Source organism: Phaseolus vulgaris, chromosome 8 (genome assembly GCF_051622355.1).
Source record: "Phaseolus vulgaris cultivar YP4 chromosome 8, ASM5162235v1, whole genome shotgun sequence".
Classification (NCBI taxonomy): domain Eukaryota; kingdom Viridiplantae; phylum Streptophyta; class Magnoliopsida; order Fabales; family Fabaceae; genus Phaseolus; species Phaseolus vulgaris.
The window spans coordinates 52,188,621-52,205,871 of record NC_143505.1 but is presented as its reverse complement, the minus strand read 5'-3'; positions in this window follow the sequence as shown (position 1 = coordinate 52,205,871).

Sequence of the window (17,251 nt, the reverse complement as noted above, 5' to 3'; positions counted from 1 at the left end):
TCAAACTATTTTATTTTTTTATATTTGTGAAATAGTTTTCCATACTTATATACGATTCTTTTATCACTTTCACATGAAAATGAAATGAACGGAAAAGGATACTCCGACCATGGTTATAGTAAAAGATACCATTTTATAATTATAAAAATTATTTTATTTCTTTAAGTGAAATCTACATTTTTAATAAAAAATTCTAATAGTATTATGGTGTAGAGTTATTAATAAATCGCCACGCAAAATTAATATGTATGAAGTAAAAAGTTTATTATTTGAGTTGACATGGAAAGAGTTTAACAAATATTATAATAGCATTAATTAGAAACTAAAAAATGATTTAAATATTTCAATTTAAATTCAAACATATTCTTTGTTTCAGTCAACTGAGTTTAAATAGGATCTAGAAGTGAATAAATAAATATAGGAATTTCGTAGAGTGTTTTCTGCAAAAAAAAGTATGAGCAAGAGTTTGTTACGCTACACATTAATTTTGGAGTTTTCCTTTTTTATTGATTTAGGATTACCATCATTTGAGATTTTTAAGATTAGGTGTTACATAGGAAAGAGCTAATGGAGTCTACGATTGAGATTTTTTCTATATATATAGATATATCTAAGAGTTGAAGTAGTGCCTCACGGATCTCTTAAAACAAGAATCAAGGTTGAGGTAAGGGAATGTTTCTCAATGGAGGTAATGGAAGATCTTTCTCACCTAACCTACCACAATAATTTTTAAAGTTAGGGAATTTCTAAGAAATGGAATAATGGTTATTTGTTAAATTACTTTTATTTCTTTTATATATATATATATATTATAAATTGATTTTATTTAAGTATAATTATATTTTGTCCCTACATATTCAATTTATTATAGTGATTTTTTTTAAGAAAATCAATTTGGTCTAAGTTTTGTTAAAAAATATACAATTTGATTTCTTTTATTAAATTAATATAAACGGCATTAAATGATGATTACGTGACATGAATTTCACATATTACGTACATTTATAATTAATTATTGATTATATTTATTTTTAACTTTTGAATATTATTTCTCCGCTGCACACACTCTACTCCCGAACTTATAAGCAAATTACAGGTCTAGCTTCAATTTCTCGCAATTATTGTCTTTGGAGGCGAATTTGGAGAAAAGGTCAGAGTGTATTGGCGAAGCGAGTGGGTGGCAAGGTGGAGGGCTTAATGGAGAGAGTTGCGAAATTAAGGAGATTTAGGATTTAGCGGCAAGGAATTGGAGAGGAGGTTTTGGGAGAGCAAACCGTGGACTAACTCTTTCACCAACTTCTGACGTTCTTCTTCTTCCTCAATTGTTCTACTTCTTTCACCAACAAACCTTTTCTTTTTTTGTTAATTTTCGTGAGGAAAAAATATGAGTATTTTTTTTTATTTGTTATGGACGAAGAAGTGAAACACAAATGTAAATGTAAACATACTTTTGGCGTGAGACCCTTCATTTGTTGGAAAGACTGAATTTCAACAATACCAACTATGGATTGAAATTCAACAACCCCCTCTTAAGAGATGATTTTTAACTTGTAGAAAAATAACTTAGTAACTTACACAAAGACTTTTTAAGAGTTAGTGGTCATAACATTATCCGAAAATAAGGAAGAATGTGTTTTGCTATTAAATTTATAAGAGTAAATTTTGTATTTAAATTTATGTAAAATTTCTTAAATTTAACCATATGAATGGAGTATCTATTGATCCGCTTAGGTCCGCTCTATATAATTTGTAGTTTGTGTAGGACAATGATGAAATAGGACGAGTTAGTCCACAAAACCTATAACCAAAAATATTTACTATATTTTAATGTTAGTAAAATGGAATAAAAACAATTATACTTTTAAAATAAAGATAAGATGATAATTAATTACTATAATTTTTAGTCACTTAGATAATAAATTTTTTATATTTATTTATTTATGAAATATTTAACTTTAACATATTTATTTAATTAGATGTTAATCATATTTTTATTTAGTTTAATTTATTTAAATGTTATCTATATCTATATATAAATGAGATTTTCCATTATAACCGTTTTTTTATACATAAATATTTTCTTATTTTACCTTTATTTATCTCATTTTATTAGTATAATGGAGTATTTTGTTATTTCATATGAATATGAATTACTTAAAAAGTAAAATTATTGTTTAATTTTTTAAATTAATATTAATTTACAGTTTTTATACACAAACCAACTTCTTGACTCTTCCATTAATTCCTTATTTAAGGCAACAATAGGAAGAAAAAGAGAGCATACTCTTACTCATTCCTATACCACAAAATCTTACTTATCAAATAAAATAGTCTTTATTTCCAATCACTCTCTTCACTCCATTTCAAGTAACTATATTCTTTGGTAAAACTATTTTTTTTTTTTGTATTTATCATCAAGCCATAATGTGAAATGTGAAATTAAAAAAAAAAAAATATTATTGTAACATTTAGATGTAGATTTTTGTTTTAGATTTTATTTATGGGAGATGAACCGGAAACATGCGAGCCCATTATTATGTGGGGAGCGGGTCACCAAAACTAACCCAAGAAGTCACCAAACAACAATATATAAAGCAAAATTATACATTTATTGCATATAAAGAATGCATTCTTATCCCATAAAAAATATGTTTATTTTACTGATTAAAAGTTCATTCCTTGAAATGTGAACATGGGAATGTTGCATTTCTTATATCACAAGTTTCCATAAATTATTCCGAAAATTACTGATTTTCAAATGAAAAGTAACAAAATATTTGGAGTGGAAAAAGTAAAACTTGGGGTGAAAATGGTAACTAAAGAATGCTTACCCCATCAATGCGTTAACGAAGAGCCGAAACCAAACTTTGGAAGTAAACCACTTCCATAAATTTTTGAAGTAGTTTTCGACATGTTTTGTAGTAGTTTAATCGTATTTTGAAGTCAATTGCTTTAAGATTTTTCTTTATTATCGTATTGAAATTTTTTGGTCGCATATGAGGCTTTTAGGATTTTAAACTCGATTTCATGAACTTTTATTTTTTGAGTTCTCTCTCACTCTCACTCAGCTTTCACTTTCTCTCTCACCCACAATGACTCCTTTTGCTCCTTACCTCTATTCACTATAAAGTTTTTTTTTTTTTTTAACACTATTTTGAAAAACACTCTTTTAGGTTGTGTAAACAGTAAACATAAGAGATGCAGAAAACATGTGCCTATTGAAATTTAAAAATTTAAAGCTTTGGAGCCAAGTTCTCAATATATATAAATATTCGGTGTGAGGAATTTTCAATTTCATACCATTTCTCCATCATAGAAGTGGAGTTTCATGTGTGTGGATTTTAGTTTGCTTTTTTTGTTTTATATTGTTTTACGTTTTATTGTTTTACAAAACCGGAAGCAAGAAGCCAATATGTGAATTTGGAAAAATCCTAACCACACCTTCGTCAAATTCTGGAACCACACCGACCGGCGGAAGCTCGATTATTTGGAGTACAAATTGGAGATGTGCACCAATCCTTTAAATCCAAGGTTGTCCTACGAGAACCTTTGACAGGTTTAGGTGGATGAGATCACAAAGAAATGTCTCGATTTCAAAGTATTCCAATCGCGAAATTTGGCAGCGGTGCCAGAAGCTGATTGGGCAGTGAAAGAGGAAGAAGAAGTGTAACAATCATGTCAAGACTCTTCGAGAAAGGACATCTCTCGAGCCTGGGGTAAGTACACTGGTCGAGACCAAATGGTTCCAAGATGTCTCGATATCCGGTGTCGATCGACATGTTTAAATTGCATTAAGATTATTACAAAATAGAATAGAGATGAACAAAACAGAACATAGATGAACAAAAGAGTAAACTGAAGACAAAGGATATGAGAATGAATATCTCTTCTTTCTTCAAATCAAAACAAATGGTCTGAATATATACAAGTAGTACACTCATTCTAGGTTTAACTAAAGAGGAAAAGAATAATAATTAAATACTAGAATCATAACACACAAGACAAAATAAAGGTTATTCACCTTTATAAAGAGAAACAACAGATAATTAGAAACGACACCAAATTATTCTCCTCTATAAAGAGAAACAACTGATAATTAGAAAAGACACCCAATTTGTTGAAGATGGTTGCTGCCCCTTCAAGACATGTGTTTGATGAAGACTTTTATGTGCAATTCATGTATATTTACATTTGCTTTAAGAATGTCTTAGGTAGAGTTTAGAGGTTGTTTAAGAGTAGGCTTTTTGCTGACTAACTCACCTCCTAACCACTGATCATGTGATAAGAACAAGCATAAGGTTTCGTAAACTGTTTTTCGCATGTTTTACAAAAAACACGTTTACTGCATAAAAATAAATCTGTTCTTTTCTAAATAAACAGATTCTTTTTTAAACTGATGCCTTGGCTAAGTCTTGTGAAAATTAGATTTTGTGCATCAAGTATTTTCACTAAGTCTTCTACCTTTCAAAACGACTGTGTTTTAAATAGTTAAGCTTTTTCTATTTTCGTTTTGAAAAATAAATCTGTTCATCTGTAAATGAATAGATTCTTTTTTACTCTGGTGCCATGGTTATCTTAAACGGTTTTCAGTTTTGTCCCTGCACCAGAATGGCTGACTAAGTCTCCTCACATAACAAATTCTCTAACTGCTTTTGAAAATAAATCTGTTAATTTTATTTTCAATCTGTTCATTTTATAACAACTTTAACTGTTTTTCAAAAATCTGTTATAAGTTGGTTTTCTATAAAATGGAAACTTGTTTCTGAGTTTAAACAATCGATCATACAATTGTAAAAACAAGTTTTGCATCAGAGAATTGAGGATTTACAAGGAATTAGCATATGTTCTTAAAAGATTTCGAAAATCACAAAGTGCTTGTTCTTGTTTGGTTCCAAAAGCTTGGTGAGAGGTGCTGCTACTGTTCTAGCAATCTGTTCTACTGGTTTAAGGCAGATTTCTGCATCCTCAACATTTCTTTTCTTGTAAAAGTTTGGTTGTACACTCTTCTTGATAGGGTTTCTTGAAGAGTGTGTGTGCTGAAATAGGGGTTTTCAGCAGTGTACCTAAGTTCTTGTAGGGTTCAAGAACAGTGGAATTTGTGTTTGCTTGAAGTGTGATTTAGTGAACTTCACCTTGGTTTAGGTGAAGACTGGATGTAGCTCAGTTGAGTGAACCGGTATAATTGCCTTGTGTTCATTCTCCCTTAATCTCTGCACTTAAATTTCTGCATATCTGTTAAAACTGCCAAGAAATAAATTTGTTCAATCAATAATAAATCTGTTCTTTCTGGGCTCGTTTCATACTGTTCTTACTTTCTGGAAAACTGTTTGATTTTAAGAAGAACATAAATAACCTGTTAAAAGGCCACTGAAACAGATTGATTGTGATAGGTTATTCAAGTAATTGTCAAGCTATCAATTGAACCTTAATCACTTGCTTAAAATTGAAGCTTGCTGTTTTGTGATTCACTGTTTTTCGTTCTAATATTAGTGTGTGTGTGTATCTGGAAAATCTATATGTATAATCTTGTGATTAATCTTGCTGTATAAACGTTTTCCAAACACAAACAGTGCCAAAATAAATATGTTCAATTTCAAATAAATCGATTTATTTTCTGTACACTGTGATAAATACTGATTCTGGGAGTAACTTTTAAAAGATCAATTCACCCCCCTCTTGAACTTTGACACTATTAAACCCAACAATTGGTATCAGAGCTAGGACTTGTATTTTAATCAAGTTTGTTTGTAATAATGTCTGAGTTTAAAGTGCTTTTTGCTGAGGGATTTGCTGTTAATAAACCACCTATGTTCAATGGAATGAATTATGCATTTTGGAAAATTAGAATGCAAATTTTCATGGAATCTATTGATGCATTAATTTGGGAAGCTGTGGTCCATGGACCCTATGTGCCAATGCAGGTTGTCAAGGATGAAGAAGTGGTAAAGCCAATGGAATGAGACCGAAAGAAGGAAGGCTCAACATGATCTTGTGGCAAAGAACATCATAACTTCTGCATTAACAATGGATGAGTTCTTCAGGATATCCCAATGTAAGTCAGCTAAGGAGATGTGGGAAGTCTTAGAAGTCACTCATGAGGGTACTGAAGATGTGAAGAGGTCAAGAAAACATGCTCTCATCCAAGAATATGAATTGTTTAAAATGCAACCCGAGGAGAGCATTGCTGATGTGCAGAAAAGGTTCACTCATATTGTGAATCACCTTACTGGTTTGGGAAAAAAATTTGACAGAGAGGAACTCAACATAAAGATATTGAAGTGCCTCTACAGAAGCTGGCAACCAAAGGTGACTGCCATATCTGAAAGTCGTGATCTGTCAAAGCTGGGAACTGCTGCACTCTTTGGAAAGCTAATGGAGCATGAGTTAGAGCTCAAGAGACTCAAAGAGCAGGAAACAGCATAGAGAAAACCCAAAGGTCTTGCACTGAAAGCAAATGAACAGAATGAGATCAAGGAGGAAAAAAGAAGATGTTGAAGATGATGAAACAATCAGTCTTCTTACAAAAAGATTCAGCAAATTCCTGAAAAAGAATAGCAGAGATAAGAACTAGCAGAAAAGAAGGTATCCTAAACCTAATGATTCAAATTCCTCTAACTATACTTGCTTTGGCTGTGGCAAAACAGGACACATCAAAACAGATTGTCCAAACAATCAATCAAGGGATAAATCTGCCAGCAAGAGAGTTGAAAGGAGCAAGGGAAGAAGAGCTTACATCTCATCGGAGGAAAATGAAGTATCTTCAACCAGCAGCTCTTCAACTGAGAATGAGGAAAACAATTTGTGCTTCATGATGAAGGATGAGGAGTCAGTCTCTGATTAAGTAAGTGATTTTTCTTTGGATTCAGATAACTATGATCAATTGCTTGCTGCTTTCAAGGAAACACATGATGAAGCAAATAGGCTAGCTGTAATATGCAATAAGCTGCAAGAGGTAAATAATGTGCTTGCACCTAAAGTAAAAACACTTGAGGAAGAATTGCATAAGGCCAAAACAGATTTGGTAAGCCTTAAACTAACATGCTTGCTTACCTCTATTAAAACCTGTGCAAACTGCAAAAAAATGGAAAAACAAGTGGAGTATTTGCTAAAAACCCTTTCCAATTTCACCAAGGGAAGAGAGAACCTTGAGTCTCTTCTTGGCTCACAAAATGCTGTTTTCAATAAGAATAGTCTTGGTTATACCCCTGGAAATGTAACCAATGTCAAAAAGCTTTCAAGTTTTTTTGTTCCAGCAAAATCAGTTTGTTCAGCTTTTAACAGTGGCAAAAAGGCATCTCATGTAACCTGTTTTTACTGCATGAAATCTGGTCATACCTCTAGGTCTTGCATTGCTAAAAAGCACCTTGTTCCTAAGAATTTAGCAAAATGGCTACCAAAGAGAAGGTTTTAATCTGTGTTGGACCCTATACTGAAAAGGGTACCATTTGTATCATTTATATTCTGTTTTGCAGATGAGCAACAAGAAAAATCAGTGGTACTTGGACAGTGGCTGTTCCAAGCATATGACTGGAGATCTTACAAAATTCACTAGCTTGAAGCTCAAAGCAGAAGGACATGTAACCTATGGTGATAATAACCGAGGAAGGATTTTGGGCAGAGGCACTGTTGGAACAGGGAACTCAACCATTATTGAGAATGTGCTTTATGTAGAAGGACTCAAGCATAGCCTTCTCAGCATAAGTCAACTTTGTGACAAAGGATACAAGGTGAACTTTGAGTCAAAAGTCTGCACAATCTCAAGTGATTCATCTAGTAAGGTACTGTTTACTGGTAAGAGAGTGAATAACATATATCTTTTGAATATCATGGAAACTAACTCTTCAAATGAGTGTTTGCTGTCTAGAAGTGATGAGTCTTGGCTGTGGCACAGGAGGTTAGCTCACATACACACTAATCACTTAAATAAATTGAAATCTAAAGATTTAGTTTCTGGTTTACCTAACATTAAATTTTAGGATAATAGGCTCTGTGATGCTTGTGTGAAAGGTAAACAAATTAGATCTTCTTTCAATTTAAAAGATATTGTCTCTACAAAAAAGTCTTTGGATGTACTGCATATGGACTTATTTGGACCATCTAGAGTTGCTAGCTTGGCTGGAAATTTGTATGCTTTAGTTGTTGTGGATGACTATTCTAGATTTACATGGACTCTGTTTCTTGCACATAAAAATGATGCTTACATTGCTTTTAAGAAATTAGCAAAGATTCTGCAAAATGAAAATGGTTGCTGCATTAAATCAATTCGAAGTGATCATGGGGGAGAGTTTCAGAATGCTAGATTTGAGAGGTTCTGTGAGAAGCATGGGATATCACACACCTTTTCAACCCCTAGGACACCCCAACAAAATGGTGTAGTTGAAAGGAAAAATAGATCATTAGAGGAACTAGCTAGAACTATTGTAAATGAATCTAGCTTCCTAAGTATTTTTGGGCTGATGCAGTTTATACTGCAGCTTATGTATTAAATGGAACCTTAATAAGACCTATTCTTAAGAAAACCCCATATGAATTGTATAAGGACAGAAAACCTAGTGTGAGCCACCTTAGAGTTTTTGGGTGTAAATGCTTTGTAATGAATAATGGCAAAGAAAATCTTGGTAAGTTTGATGCTAAATCTGATGAAGGTGTGCACATTGGTTATGCTTTGAATGGTCATGCATATAGAGTCTTCAATAAAAGGTTGCTCATAGTAGAAGAATCAATGCATGTTGTTTTTGATGAAACTGATCATAGCATATCTAAAACTGCTACTGATGATCTTGATAGTAATGAATTTAAATCTGTTTTAAATCAAAATGAATTGATTCATTTTGATACTGCTGATACACATGCTATGCAAGAATCTACTGTGCCTGCAGGTTTGCCAAAAGAGTGGAAAACCCCTAGAGACCTAACCCTTGATAATGTCATTGGGAACATTGAGAAAGGAGTATCAACTAGAAAATCCTTGAACAACTTCTGTGAAGCAATGGCCTTTGTATCTCAAGTGGAACCCAAGAATCTGAATGAAGCTCTCAAGGACAGCACTGGATTTTAGCTATGCAAGAGGAACTGAATCAATTTGCTCTTAATGAGGTCTGGGCTCTTGTTCCTAGAATACCTGAGATGAATATAATTGGAACAAAATGGGTATTCAGAAACAAAATGGATGAGCACGGGGTGATTACCAGAAATAAGGCTAAGCTAGTAGCTAAAGGGTACAATCAAGAAGAAGGAATAGACTATGATGAGACATATGCACCAGTAGCTCGGTTAGAAGCTGTTAGATTGCTGCTTGCCTTCTTCTCCATCAAAGGGTTCAAGCTGTTTCAAATGGATGTGAATAGTGCCTTCTTGAATGGTTATATAAATGAAGAGGTATTTGTTTCACAACCACCAGGTTTTGAAGAACATCAGCATCCAGAATACGTGTTCAAACTCAAAAGGGCTCTCTATGGGCTCAAACAAGCTCCTAGGCAATGGTATGAGAGGCTAAGTGATTTTCTCACCTCTCAAGGCTATGACAGAGGCACATCAGATAAGACCTTGTTCATTAAGAAGAAAGGAGATAACACAATCCTAGTACAAGTATATGTGGATGACATCATTTTTGGATCAAACAATGGAGAATTGTGTGAAGCTTTCGTGAAAGTCAGTTTGAAATGTCAATAATGGGTGAGTTGAACTATTTTCTAGGCTTGCAGGTCAAACAACTCAAGGATGGCATTTTCTTAAGTCAAGCTAAGTATTGCAAGGATCTGCTGAAGAAATTTGAAATGGACAAGTGTAAACCAATCAGCACACCCTTCTCAACAAGCTATCACTTGGATCATGATGAAGCTGGAATTGCTGTTGATGAAACCAAATACAGAGGACTCATAGGATCACTACTGTATCTCACTGCCAGCATGCCTGACATAATGTTTGCAATGTGCATGTGTGCTCGGTTTCAATCTGCTCCTAAAGAATCACACTACAATGCTACCAAAAGGATTTTGAAGTATTTACAAGGAACTAAAGAAGTTGGCTTGTGGTATCCAGGTAACATTTCATTAAGTTTAATTGGATATTCTGATTCAGATTTTGCAGGTTGCAAAATTGATAGGAAGAGCACCAGTGGAACCTGTCACTTGCTTGGATCAAGCTTGATCTCATGGCAATGCAAAAAGCAGGCTTGTGTAGCTCTCTCCACGGCTAAAGCAGAGTACATTGCAGTAGGGAGTTGTTGTGCTCAAACCATATGGCTAAGACAACAATTGAATGATTTTGGTATCTTACTTAACCATATACCTCTGCTGTGTGATAATACAAGTGCAATCAACTTAACCAAAAATCCTGTCATGCATTCTAGAACCAAACACATTGAAATTAGGCATCATTTCCTAAGGGAACACGTTTCAAATGGAACATGTGAAATTAAATTCATTGGTACAAATTTACAGCTTGCTGATTTGTTCACAAAACCATTGTCTAAGGATAGGTTTAATTTTCTGCTTAATGAATTGGTTATTATACATGTCAATTGTGCCTAGCAGTGAAAAATTAAATCTGTTTATTCCTAATTGAATGTGTTTATTTTCTGTACTGATATGCATTGATGACTAGGAAAGAGAAATTTTGATCTTTGACTGATTGACTGACTTAGTGGGCATTAACCTCTGTACCTTTGACGGTTTTGGTCATGGTTATGTAACCGATTTGATGGTTTGGGTGCTCAATAAAGGTATGAATTGTGTGCATCATGACCCTAAATATTTGCTGCATATTTTCAAAGATTCTTTGCACAAATTCAGAGCATAAAATCTTCATGCATATCCACTCATAACTGCCATATCAACCTATTCATTTCTATATAAATCTGTGTGAAAATCTGTTACCCACATTGGCTATCCACTTTCTACTCTCACCATTTGAAACCAAGAGAAAATTCTGGTTCAACCATGGCTTCTTCTTCAAGACAGAAATAGAAAAATAAGGGCAAACAAAACACCTCTCAAGGTGTGCTAGAAGGTTGGTTCGCTGGAAATGAAGAAGCAATCAATGCCTACATCCACGAGACAAGCAGAAAGCAAATTAATATACCCAAGGTGCTGGATTTCAACTGGCTGAAATCAGAAAAATTGGCAAAAACAAGGGTTGTGTTGAAGCACCAAAAACTGGAAAAGCTGCTGGAATTAACGGATCACAAGTGATGTTTGGAATTCTGTGGCTGGAATCAAGTATGATGGACTGAAAGTGGGAAAAGGAGCCACCAGTGGGATCCAAGAATTCAATAAGCTGCAATATTATAAAAGCTGTATGAGGAATCCTACAGAGAGCATAAGCAGGTTCCATGCAGGTCATTTGAACCTTACAGCACGTCTTGTTGCCTACATTATAGCATGGAAACTCATCCCAAGAGGTACAAATCATGTTGTTTTACATGAAGAGGATTTAATCCTTCTATATTGCATCATGAACCAGATTAAGGTAAACTGGTTTTTCATTATCAATGAACACATGCTAAAATCCAAAAGGTTGGTTAATTATCGCTTTCCTTATGCTATACTTATTTCAAAATTGATTGATTTCTTTGGTGTTGATGCTACAAATGAGAGAAACGACCCCATCAAGGCTGTAAGTGAGATTGACAATTCAACTCTCACAAAGATGGGATTTCACAAAGTAGAGGACAATTGGGTGGTTCTTAAAGGCAAGAACCCTCAAGCAGAACATAGAGCCTCAAACCTCAACAATGAGGATGAAGATGAAGTTGTTCCCATGGAGGATGACACAGTTCAAGCTGCAGAACGTCCGCGTTATGTTATCAATCACTCCTATGGACAAGAACAATCTGCTGAACATGCTGGAAATCAAAGGACAAGCTCTCCATCTGTAGAAATCAGAGGAGACTCACATGCTCCTCAATCTGTGCATGATGAAGCTGCTGCAACCCATCAGAATGCCATTGTTGCTTATCAAACTCCAGAATACCAAGGTGAACCATTGTCCATGTTTGAAAGGCAAGTTCTGTATCGCCTTGATGTCCTGAATGCAGAACAGAGGGCATACTTTGAGACTACTCAAGCAAGGTTTCAGCACCTTAATGATCAAATTGAAGGAGTTCAAGCACAGCTTGCAGAGCTATACTACAAGGATTAGAAGTATTTTCATGCTTTCTTTATCAGTTTAAAATTCTGTAATGTTGAACAATTTGTCTTTATTTTCTGGACTATTATGGCTATGTTTCTGGTTTATCTTCCCTTATGCTTAAATACTGTTTGATGAATCCAAAGGGGGAGAAAAATAGCTCACCATGCTAGGTGAAGCTAGCTGAAACAGGAAGTTAAATTCTGCAACTTAAAACCTTTTTACATGTTATGCAATGTTCTATTTTTCTGGTTTAATATTTGGTGCAGTACAGGTTCTTAAAGCAACAGAGCTATGGGGATTTGTCTCCATCAAACAAGGGGAGATTGTTGAAGATGGTTGTTGCCCCTTCAAGATATGTTTGATGAAGACTTTTATGTACAATTCATGTATATTTACATTTGCTTTAATAATGTCTTAGGTAGAGTTTAGAGGTTGTTTAAGAGTAGGCTTTTTGCTGAGTAACTCACCTCCTAACCACTGATCATGTGATAAGAACAAGCATAAGGTTTCGTAAACTGTTTTTTGCATGTTTTACAAAAAACACGTTTACTGCATAAAAGTAAATATGTTCTTTTCTAAATAAACAGATTCTTTTTAAAACTGATGCCTTGGCTAAGTCTTGTGAAAATTAGATTTTGTGCATCAAGTATTTTCACTAAGTCTTCTACCTTTCAAAACGACTGTGTTTTAAATAGTTAAGCTTTTTCTATTTTCGTTTTGAAAAATAAATCTGTTCATCTGTAAATGAATAGATTCTTTTTTACTCTGGTGCCATGGTTATCTTAAACGGTTTTCAGTTTTGTCCCTGCACCAGAATGGCTGACTAAGTCTCCTCACATAACAAATTCTCTAACTGCTTTTGAAAATAAATCTGTTAATTTTATTTTCAATCTGTTCATTTTATAACAACTTTAACTGTTTTTCAAAAATCTGTTATAAGTTGGTTTTCTATAAAATGGAAACTTGTTTCTGAGTTTAAACAATCGATCATACAATTGTAAAAACAAGTTTTGCATCAGAGAATTGAGGATTTACAAGGAATTAGCATCTGTTCTTAAAAGATTTCGAAAATCACAAAGTGCTTGTTCTTGTTTGGTTCCAAAAGCTTGGTGAGAGGTGCTGCTACTGTTCTAGCAATCTGTTCTACTGGTTTAAGGCAGATTTCTGCATCCTCAATCAGGTGTAGTCGTTTCACATTTCTTTTCTTGTAAAAGTTTGGTTGTACACTCTTCTTGATAGGGTTTCTTGAAGAGTGTGTGTGCTGAAATAGGGTTTTCCAGCAAGTGTACCTAAGTTCTTGTAGGGTTCAAGAACAGTGGGATTTGTGTTTGCTTGAAATGTGATTTAATGAATTTCACCTTGGTTTTGGTGAAGACTGGATGTAGCTCAGTTGAGTGAACCAGTATAATTGCCTTGTGTTCATTCTCCCTTAATCTCTGCACTTAAATTTCTGCATATCTGTTAAAACTGCCAAGAAATAAATCTGTTCAATCAATAATAAATCTGTTCTTTCTGGGCTCGTTTCATACTGTTCTTACTTTCTGGAAAACTGTTTGATTTTAAGAAGAACATAAATAACCTGTTAAAAGGCCACTGAAACAGATTGATTGTGATAGGTTATTCAAGTAATTGTCAAGCTATCAATTGAACCTTAATCACTTGCTTAAAATTGAAGCTTGTTGTTTTGTGATTCACTGTTTTTCGTTCTAATATTAGTGTGTGTGTGTGTATCTGGAAAATCTATCTGTATAATCTTGTGATTAATCTTGCTGTATAAACGTTTTCCAAACACAAACAGTGCCAAAATAAATCTGTTCAATTTCAAATAAATCGATTTATTTTCTGTACACTGTGATAAATACTAATTCTGGGAGTAACTTTTAAAAGATCAATTCACCCCCCTCTTGAACTTTGGCACTATTAAACCCAACACAATTAATATTAGGATCTTTCTATAACTCTGGTATCCGTATCCTTTAATACCCCACCACAAGTTGGGGAGCAAATATTGATGAGACCCAGCTTGGAACAAATATTCTTAAAAAATTGAGGACTTAAAGCTTTGGTATAAATATCAGCTAGTTGCTCTGTGGTGGAAATGGGAAGCAAATGGATGAGACCCTTCTTTAATTTTTCCCGGACCACGTGACAATCTATTTCTATATGTTTTGTACGCTCGTGAAACACTGGATTTGCTGCAATGTATCTTGCTGAGTCATTGTCACAGTATAAAAGAGATGGTTGCTCAAAAGGAACTTTGAAATCTTGAAGAAGATAAGTTAGCATTGAATTTCACATGTAACAGTGGCCATTGCCCTGTATTCAGCTTCACAAGAACTCTTTGATACTGTTCCTTGCTTCTTTGATTTCCAAGATATGAGAGAATTTCCAAGATACACACTAAAACCAGTCACTGATTGTCTTGAATCACTGCATGTGCCCCAATCACTATCACAAAAGGCTTTCAGATGAACAAAGGTAGTCAAAGAGAAAAATAGACCAAGACTTGGAGCCCCTTTGATATATCTGAGAATTCTAATCGCTGCATTACAGTGAGCAATTGTAGGCTTAGCAAGAAATTGAGAAAGTTGTTGCACAGAAAATGTTATGTCAGGTCGGGTTTTAGTGAGATACATAAGTCTTCCAATCAATCTTCTGTAGGCTTGAATGTCTGTGAAAGGAACACTTCCAGTAGAAGAGAATTTCTTATGATTATCAATAGGAGTGGGTGCAGGTTTGCAGTCTAAAAGACCTGCATCTGTTAATAATTCCAATGCATATTTTCTTTGATTTACCATTATTCCTGTCTTACTTCTTACTACTTCTAGACCAAGAAAATATCTTAAATTCCCAATATCTTTAATCTTGAATGTCTGATTCAAGGCTTGTTTGATTCGAGCAATCTCTTCTTTATCACTTCCTGTCAATATTATATCATCCACATATACCAATAATGCTGTAAAAGATCCTTCAGAAGAATTAATGAACAAGGAATGATCATTCATAGATTGAGTATATCCCATAGAAAGCAAAAATGATGACAGTTTGGCAAACCATTCTCTGCTAGCTTGCTTAAGACCATATAAAGCCTTTTTTTGTTTACAAACTTTTCCTGGTGGAATAGAAGTCAATCCAGGAGGAACAACCATGTATACATCTTCTTTCAAATCTCCATGTAAAAAGGCATTGTTTATGTCTAATTGTTTCAATTCCCAATTATAAATAGAAGCTAAAGAAAGAAGCAACCTTATGGTGGTCATCTTTGCTACTGGAGAGAAAATATCAAGGTAGTCAATGCCTTCTGTTTGTGTATATCCCTTTGCCACTAACCTTGCTTTATACCTTTCAATTGTCCCATCAGCCTTATATTTTATTTTGAATACCCATTTGCAACCTATGGCAGCTTTGTTCTTAGGCAGAAGAGCAGTCTCCCAAGTTTGATTTGACTTTAAAGCAGATATCTCACATTGTATAGCTTTTCTCCAACAGTCATGTTTCACAGCTTCAGAATAAGTGTTTGGCTCAACATGTGAAGAAAGAGACATAACAAAAGATTTGTAAGAAGGTGATAAATTGTTATAACACAAAACAAAATTCAAAGGATATTTAACTCTTGAAGATGTAATGGAAACGTTAAGATTACAATGATAATCCTTTAAATACTCAGGTGATCTTTTTATTCTTGTGCTCATTCGGACAGATGGATCTGATTCAGAACTTTGTTCTATATCATGATTTTCATTGAGGTTTTGGTCTATATGGGAACAATCTACGTCTGAAACCTCAATTTGTGACTCACAATTATTATCACTGCTATTTTCAACATTATCACAAGGTTTATTTTCACAAGGTGCAAGAATGACTTGTGATGGCTGACTTAAGATAGATTGATCTTCAGCATACAAAATTTGATCATCAATATCAGGACTATTAGTTTCATTACTAGTATCTTGAACCCTTTGATATGGAAAAACATGTTCATAAAAGACAACATCCCTAGACACAAAAATTTCTCTTGATTGAATATTCAACAAAATATATCCTTTTGTCCACCTTGGACAACCAATAAAAACACATTTTGATGCTCTTGGATCAAATTTTCTTCTATTTGTTGACAAAGTGCTAGCATAACATAAATAACCAAACACCTTTAATCCATTAAAATCTGCATCAGTTTTGAAAAGCATTTCATGAGGGGAAGAATAGTTTAAAACAGGTGTGGGAAGCATGTTTATAATATGCGCAACATGTATCACAGAATATAACCAATAAATTTTGGGTAAATGAGATTGTATCATAAGAGCTCTTGCTACATCTAATAAATGACCATGTTTCCTTTCAACTATACTATTTTGTTGTGGAGTATTGACACATGATGTTTGATGTATTATTCCTTTACTGACAAAAAAATTAGTCATGACAAACTCAATTCCATTATCACTTCTTATTATTTTTATTGTTGTCTCAAACTGTGTTTGAACAAAAATAACAAAATGTTCCAAAACCTTAACAACTTCAGATTTTTGTTTCAAAAGAAAAATCCATGTGTACCTCGAATAGTCATCAACTATGGTCAAGAAATATTTATGGCCATGAATTGATGGTATTGAGTATGGTCCCCAAATACCTACATGAATCAAATCAAAACATTTTTCCGATTTAGATGTACTAATAGGAAAAGAAAGTCTTTTTTGCTTTGCAAAATGACAAACATTACAAACAAAAGATTTGTTATATTTAACAAAAGAAAATTTATTCTTGATAACATCAATACATTTATTTGAAATATGACCTAATCGAAAATGCCAAAGGGTTTCTAGATCACTAGCACTGACATTAACAGTATTGATGATGTGTGTAGATTCAAGGGGTTTAATTTGAAATTTCTGGTAAGATGGGATCCTGAGTATATAAAGTCTATCTTGCATCTTAGCAGAACCAATTATTTTCAAGGAGTTTTTGTCTTGAATGTGACAACCATTAGAATCAAAGGTAAGAGCACAAGATAGTCTATCAACCAATTTTGTTACTTAAAGAAGATTAAAAGTGAAGCAAGGAATATACAAAACATTGTCTATGACATGATTTTGATTGAGAAAAACACTTCCAGAATAATTGG